Consider the following 8940-nt stretch of genomic DNA (forward strand, 5'->3'; position numbering starts at 1 on the left):
CCACCATTAGTCATTTCATAACCAACAAAGTCGAATTAAGGTCTTTTCATGGGTACACCATTAGTCTTTTCATAATCAACAAAGTCTATTTAAGGTCTTTTCATGGGTACACCATTAGTCTTTTCATAACCAGCAAAGTCGAATTAAGGTCTTTTCATGCATTTAACATTAGTTTTTTCATAGGTCCGTGTTTTTAAGAATTCGAAATTTTATTTTTTCTGCTTCTGGACCCATGACAAGACTTTAACTCGACATTGTTTGCAAACATTATGTCGAGCTTAGGTCCAGTCCAAATTTGGGATCTAGTCAAAGTGTTTTGTAAAACTTTTGGTCCAGCGAAAGTCTTTTGCGAGAAATATGAGTCGAGCTAAAATTCAAAATGTCTTAAAGTTCAGCTGAAATCTTTTCGTAGCTCAAATGAGTCGGGTATGGTCTTTTCATAGTACATTTTGGTCGAGCATTGTCTTTTCATAAGTCTGTACCTAGACCTGGGTTATAAACCAGAGGGGTATATAAAACTGGTGATTGCATGTGCTGATATCTATTGAAATACAGTTCAAAACGCAGCTCTAGCACTGTATTGATTGGGACATTCATGGAAGTACTTATTGCAACTCTGACTTATACTGAATCGAGAGTCCGGGCGGCCAATTCAAGTTGTCCTTATTAAGTTAAGTTCTAATCAACTACCTCGAGTCAAACAGCGTAGTCACGATCTAATGCTATACTCAGTTCCAGCACCCCCTTTCTAAGCTCATCTTAAGCGTCGCTCAACTTTAAAGTTCTTTACACGGGTATAGTTACCGTCAGTATTTTGTACATGCAGTGTTTGTCTGTGTTAATAGAGTTAGTTTTGTATCTTGAATTTTTCACACTGATAATGGGTATATATACAGCTGATTTTTGAGTCCTTTTTCATCCCCAAATTTAAATCACCATCTTGATCTAATAATCAGGTCTCTCCTGTAAATCTCTAAATTCTTCTGTAAAATATCATTTTGTTATTCTCTCATTTTTTGAGTAATTAATTCTTTACTTAGTTAAAAACGCTTTTTATTCCGCTTGCGAAAGTCCATAATCCAAAAGGTTATGGGCCCAGCAATTTTCTAAGTCAGAAAATTGATTTCCAAAACGAAACTAATTTGTTGTTGACAGTCATAATCCTTTTATGCTTAGTACCTTTTCTTTTCACAACTGTTTTGCCTGCTCAAACTTCAATGGATCAACAGACAGTGAAGCTGCTGACCTACACAGGAAAAGCACAGGACTTTCCAATCTGGAGCACAAGATTTGTGGCGATGATGCAGACGAAGGGACTCTACAAATCACTACTGGGGATAGAGGAGCAACCCAATGACCCTGCGCCACTGGCCAGTGGGGCAACCAATGATGAGAAGAAGAACCACAAGGTGCTGAAGGATGCATATGAGAAGGAAGTTGCAGACATCAAGGAGAAACGGAACAATGTGTGGTGCCATCTGGCACTGACTCTAGATGCAACAACCCTCATGCTGATGAGACATGACTGTGTGGGAGATGATGGCATTGCAGATGAAGCAAAGGCTTGGAAGCTTTTGCAAGAGAGATTTCAGAGTGTGGAGACGCCGGCAGTGGTGACTTTAGTGGCACAGCTTGCTCGACTGCAGCTCGAGGATTCTGAGGGTTTGGACAGCTTCAGCTTCTTCATCAGAGGACAGGAGTTGCTCACAAGGCTACAAGAAGCAGGGGAAGCAGTCTCGGAGACCCTCTTCAACGCCTTGGTCCTCAATGGTCTGCCAATGAGGTATGAAAGTTTTGTTATACAGGAAAGCTTCAACCCGGCAACGAACTTCACAGAGTTGAGGAAAAGGCTGCAGAACTTTCATGAGAGCACGGTGCAGAGACACAAGGGACAAAGTGGTTCAGTGGCACTGGCAGTGAAGCGTGACTTCAAGAAGGGACCCAAGAAAGGAAACTGCTTTGTGTGTGGGATCCCTGGACACTTTGCCAAGGACTACAGGAAGAAGGAGACAGCACAATGCAGCAAGTGTGGTGAGAAGGGTCACCTAGAAAGGGCATGCAAGAGACAAAGAGATGGAGGCAAACATGAGTCAGTGGCAATGGGTCCAATATTGGCTACACCAGACGAGGAATGCTGGGCAGCTCTTGCCCAATGGAAGACAGCAGGCATGCTAGTGGACAGTGGTTGTACAGATCACATAGTGACGAACATCGATGCGTTCCTGGACTTTGTGTCCATTCAATCAGTGGTCAGAAATCCCAACGGAGAGGCTTCCAGAGTGGTGGGCCGAGGCTGTGTGAGGATCAGCATACCCTCAAACAAAGGGGAATTCCATTGCGAACTCAAAATTGTTCTGTGTGTGCCGGACTATTCTTCAAACCTCCTATCAGTCTCAAGATGCGCGGAGTGGGGACATAGCTTCACTTTCGAGAGAGGAAACAGCTGCATGAAACTCCAGAAGGTAACTCGGGTAAAACTAACACAAGAAAATAATTAGTTTTACTTACCCTGCAGCGTTCTAGAATTCAAGATGAGTTCCAACAGCGTGAAACTTGACAGTGCAAGGAAGTGGCAGAGACGATTGGGTCATTTGAATCAAGCGGATGTGGTCAGGAATGCACCAGAGACAGTAGGGGAACTCGATGATGTATGCAATGTGTGTGCATTGGCCAAGATCACAAAGACTCCAGTACCAAGAGTGGCAGAGACCCAAACAGAAGAGAAGCTGCAGAGGGTGTTCGCAGACGTGATGGGACCTTTCAGAGTAGAGTCACTGTCAGGGTTCCAGTTCTGCATAGTGTTTGCAGACCAGTACACGAAGTTTTTGTTTGTGGACTTGCTTAAGGCAAAGAGTGAAGCACTGGCCAGCCTGAAGAAATTTGTTCTCAGTGTGGGGACGCCCAAGAAGCTGAGGCAAGACAATGCGAAGGATTTTTTCTTAGAGCAGTTCAAGACGTACTGCTTAGATGCAGGCATTCTACAGGAAAAGACCATAACAGAGACGCCACAACAGAATGGGTTAGCTGAGAGGTGCAACAGGACACTGCTGGAGATGGCAAGATGTTTGCTCATTGACTCAGGACTTCCCAAGATGATGTGGGAAGCAGCAATGCTTCACGCAGCAAGGATCAGAAACTTGGTTGTGAGACGAGGAGAAGAAAAATGCCCAGCAGAGCTGATGAGAGGTATATAACCTAAGCTTTCAATTAGTAAATTATCTATTTTTGGTTGCACAGTCTTCGTGAGGAAGCGGGACAGAGATGTCAGCAAACTTGAACCCAAACCACTGGAAGGAAAGTTTGTGGGTTACACTGAAGGAGACAACGGATACCTGGTGTTCGTACCCAACACACGCAAGGTGATGGCAGTTCGAGATTTGATCATCAAGGAGTCTGAAGTGGGCTCAATCCCTGACAACAAAGAAACGGCTGACCTACTAGATGATGGGTCGGAACTGGGAATCTGGCACCCAGATGATGGTCATCAAGATGATTACAACAGAGAACGACAGGACACATCTACTGCAATAAAGGAGGAGTGGCATGACACAGGGAGCGTGAATACTCAAGAAACAACACTGAGACAAGAGGCCTCGGATGTTGGAGAAACAGCACTAGATGAAGGATCTACTGCAACAAGAGGGAGTTACAGAGACTCAGAGTCACTGGAAGACAGTGACACAGAAGACTTCTCACAGTTAGAGACAGTTGGCTTCAATGAAGATGCACTGGAACACGCGGACAGAGCAGAGCCCAGACGAGGGACACGAGCAAGGAATGTTCCGCAATTTTTTGGAGAAGTCAGGACCCATCTTGCTGTGACTGAGGGCGACTATGTGGAACCCAAAACAGTCTACGAAGCCAAGCAAGGTGACGATTGGGACCAGTGGCACCGGGCAATGAAGGACGAAGTCAAGGCACTCCAAGACAACGAGACTTGGAACCTTGTGAGTCCACCCACAGACAGGGACGTCATACCGGGCAATTGGGTCTAAAAAGTGAAATTGGGACCCAGTGGTCAGGTGGACAAATACAAAGCGCGCTATGTGGCGAAAGGCTTCAAGCAAGTGGAAGGACTGGACTATCTTGAGACTTTTGCGCCTACCTGTTAGCCAGAGACATTCAGGATTCTACTTCAGCTATCAGCGAAGCAGGGCCATGTGATGCACCAATTTGATGTCAAGACTGCTTTCCTGCACTCACCAATCGAGGAAGAAGTGTATCTGGAACAGCCACAGGAGTTTGTAAAACGCGGATCAGATGGGGACAAGTTAGTATGTCGACTAAATAAATCAATTTATGGTTTGAAACAGGCTGCTAACAACTGGTACAAAGAGCTGGCAAACTTCCTACTGAGACAAGGGTTCACCAGAAGCAGGAACGATCACTGCTTGTTCGCAAGATCAGAGGCAGAGGATCACACCTTCATCTTGGTCTGGGTTGACGACATCATAGTAGCATCAAGAAGTATGACAGTGGTCTCTGAAGTCAAGAAGGCACTAGAAGCAACCTTTCACATGGAAGACAGAGGGAGACTACACTGGTTTCTGGGTCTAAGAATCAGACGAGAAGAGGGCAAACTCACAGTCGACAAAGGACGCTACATAGAAACAATGCTTGAGCGGTTTCAAATGGATCAATGCAAACCCTCAAGAACTCCAGCTGATTTGAATTTGAAACTTCAGACAGCACAGAACGGAGACGAAGAAGTGGACCAGAGGATCTACAGAAGCTTGGTTGGATCACTTCTGTATCTGGCCAAACAGACGAGGCCAGACATCATGTTCACAGTCAACATTCTGTCCAGACACATGAATGCACCTACCAATCAACACTGGATGTGCGGAAAACGACTTCTGCGATATCTTCAAGGTTCACAAGGTTTGAAACTTACTTACACAAAAGAGGCTAGTTATGATTTAGTGGGGGAAAGTGATGCAGACTGGTCTGGAGACGTGAACGACAGAAAATCAACAACGGGCTATTACTTCAAGCTCAACGGACGTGGCGCAGCACTCAGCTGGGGTGTCAAGAAGCAGGCCACAGTTGCTCTTTCTTCATCAGAAGCAGAATATCAGGGCATGGCAGCAGCAGTTCAGGAAGCACTCTACCTGAAACAACTTCTAGAGGATTTTGGCATCCAAGAGAAACGTCCAATAGCAATTGGAGAGGACAACCAACGTTGTATCAGACTTTGCCAAAACCCAGTCAAGCACAAAAAGAGCAAGCACATCGAAACAAAGTTTCACTTCATCCGGGACAAGAGGATGGGACTATTTCAATTCATTACATCCCTACAGACAAAATGGCAACGTACATCTTCACAAAGTCCTTACCCGTTTCGAAAGTGGAAATATTCAGAGCAGTTTTGATGGGAGCAGACTCTACGCAATCAGCTCAAGTCTGAGTGGGGGTGTTAGAATATCGATCAAACTGTAGTCTTAAACTTAGTGAGAATTAGAAAGAAAGTTGGATTTACCAGATTAGAAAGACAAGCAATATGACTTTGATCAAAGAAATTATATAAATGAATCGTCAAGAAATGGTGCTGAGAATCAATATTCGGTTCAAATTGGTGAATCTAGATAACTATTATTAAAGTTAGATTAAGTGATGTAAAATCTTCCCAGCATGTTATAAATGTTGATGATATCTCCGGAAGTGTGAATGAATTCTTAGAAAAGTGCAAATGCATTCCATTTATGGTTCCCTTTGCGACTGATTTGCAGAAGCAAACCATATTGGGTAACCCTTGCGACCCCCACTATAAATCACGGTGCTAAGATTAGTTTTGTATCTTGACTTTTTCACACTGATAATGGGTATATATACAGCTGATTTTTGAGTCCTTTCTCATCCCCAAATTCAAATCACCATCTTGATCTAATAATCAGATCTCTCCAGTAAATCTCTAAATTCTTCTGTAAAATATCATTTTGTTATTCTCTCATTTTTTGAGAAATTAATTCTTTTACTTAGTTAAAAACGCTTTTTATTCCGCTTGCGAAAGTCCATAACCCAACAGAAGTACTTATTGCAACTCTGACTTATACTGAATCGAGAGTCCGGGCGGCCAATTCAAGTTGTCCTTATTAAGTTAAGTTCTAATCAACTACCTCGAGTCAAACGGCGTAGTCACGATCTAATGCTATACTCAGTTCCAGCACCCCCCCTTTCTAAGCTCATCTTAAGCGTCGCTCAACTTTAAAGTTCTTTACACGAGTATAGTTACCGTCAGTATTTTGTACATGCAGTGTTTGTCTGTGTTAATACTTATGTCAAAGGAAATTATGAGAGTGAAATCATACAATTTGGAAACGCTTTTGAGAACGCTTAGTCGATTACAACTTTTGAGAAAACATTATAATTTGAGAAAATGGGATCACCTCTAATTTTTTCTGCAGTTGGAAGCTCTTCCCCGGTCGATTGGGGCAAATAAGAGTCAATTAGGATGTGTTTAAAAGCCATCCGTTAAGTTTTGTGGTGCCATGCATTTGTGGGTTTTGGGGGGTGGCAACAATTAAAGTAGCGAATATGGGGAAAAAAGGAAAAATTAATGTAGGGCTACTCAAGATTTTTTTCCGATGCACACTTAAATTCGGTATTTTAATTTCAGGGTTTTGATTGACACACGTAATGATCATCCGCAATCTGGAATTCTAGATCATCTTTACTTTTGCAAAAAGATCACGGAGAATGCCAAGTTTTACAAGAAGTCAAGCACAGGTTGTGGCAAATTGCGGTACCCGGGTCGAGGTGTCAACCCGCGTTGAGTGCAAAGAATGTTTGAAAAAAAAAATAAATCAACGCTAAGAATCGCAAATCTCACGAAAATTTACCGCTAAAAATCACTATATATTTTGCGGTGATTTTGCGTAAGATTTGCGTTTTTTAGCGGTGAAATATTATTTTCAGCGCTTCCCGTTGGTAGCGGTGAATTATTTTTTTTCACCGCTTAAGCGGTGAAAATAAAAAATTCACCGATAAAAACCGTAAACCTTACAAAAATTCAACGTATTTGTTTTTCATTACGTTTATTATATCTGATTTGAATTCACAAGAAATATCAATAAAAAGCGTGTTAGTCAATAAAAAGCGTGGCAGTCAATAATATCAATAAAAAGCGTGTCAATAAAAAACGTGACAGATGGCGCAGTGGAATAAGAAAGTGTCGACATGCAGGAGATGAGAGGTTCGAACCCATGTACCGTAGTTTCGTTCTTGTAACAAATCCGGTGAATGCGATGAAAAGAAAATTTCACCGCTAAAAATAGCAACAATTCACCGCTTAAGCCACAAATCTTACAAAAATTCACCGCATTCCTCGCAAAAAGATGCGGGCGCTCTGCGGTGAAAATTATTTTTCACCGCAATTTTCACATTATTTTTTGACCAAACCTCGACCCTGGTAAAAATCAGCTAATCAACACATAGCAATCACGTCTTTCAGCCGTGAACGCCGTACAATTGGTTAGTTTCTAGGGATAGCGTAAAATTTCTTCACAGCGTTAATTGGAAATAGTAAAAAATTATATAACTTTGCCGAGCTTTAAAAAACGTTCCCTGGCTACCATAAGCCCTTTTTTGGTCAATTTTCTGACAAATCGTATATTCAACAAAACAATCCTTGAATCTGGGTTGTAAAATGTGCTTTGATGTTGTTAAATAAAGGCTCTGATGTTCTTGCGAATCTTCTTTTTTCACCTCTTTCATTGCATTCAGTGCGTTTTTTCGTTCTATTACTGAAAAATTTGTAAATAATCTTAAAGCAAATTTTGTTGGAATTAGCTGTTATCGCTCAGCTTGATTGGCTTGAGATCTTAAAAAGCAGTAACTGGATATTGTTTGTTTTCTGTTAAAAGTATCTTTTTTATTTGACTGCTATTCTCAAATTAAATTAAAACTTACTCAAAAAATGCTCGCTTTGCATCCAGATAATGTTCTCGAAACAATGAGATATCTGGCAAACAATTTGGAACAAAATTCATTCCTTTACATTTTTGATATCTGAAAGTGATTATCTGCCGCTTTTGTTCAAAATCTTTGCATAGTTTTTGTTTTGGAGGATGATGATGCTGTCAAAAAGAGGATAAAAGAACGGAATGTGCATACTCATCCGAGTTAAAGCACATGAAAGTACCGCTATTTGATTCAAAAACATGTCCTCGTCCTAGTTTTTGACATCTAACAATATTTATCTGAATGAGGCCTGTCGGTTTTTTCTATGAGGGACAGGTAATTATTTCAAGTTGATCTTTTAAAACATGTGATTCAACACTCTTTTTTCTCGTGTAAAATAATTTTATGCAAATTTTTTTGCTCATGTTAAAAAAATCTTGTTCATTAAAGTAGGCGTGCATATTTCATTGCAGACATGGAAGAAGTATAAGTTTCATTTAAAAATTCCGGATAAAACGTCTATGAAGTAATGTGAACGAAATGTTTTTAAATGGAAAAACCACGGTGAGACTCGAAAATTTATATTCAAAGCAATGCAGTGTTGACTCACTCGGTATTCATATCTTTAGTTTTCACCGAAACAAATTGTTTTAAAAAACTCCGAAAGAGAGTACCGATCTTTACGAGTTCTTCAATAATACGGTAGTTTACTTCAAATTTCTCAGTTTCAGCTAACATATTGTTTGCAGAATAAAAAAGGTAAGTTCTGTGATAAGTTTTTAAAAATAAAATCAGCTCTTCTCTGACTGTTAAAATTTTATTTTGCGTTATAAAATTACAAAAGCCATTGCTACATTTATTTTTTTCAGACATATAAAAAAATTCAAAGGCGTTGAATGTCATACAATACAGAATAAAACCTAAAACTATTCTTGAGAACAAAAATTAAATAAAAATTTTTTGGAATTTTGAAACAACAAGATCATAAGAACAAAACCAATAATTTTTCAAAGTGAATTTCTCTTGTGCATTACCTGATTA

Source organism: Convolutriloba macropyga, chromosome 12 (genome assembly GCF_964194025.1).
Source record: "Convolutriloba macropyga chromosome 12, txConMacr16.3, whole genome shotgun sequence".
Taxonomy (NCBI): Eukaryota; Metazoa; Xenacoelomorpha; order Acoela; family Convolutidae; genus Convolutriloba; species Convolutriloba macropyga.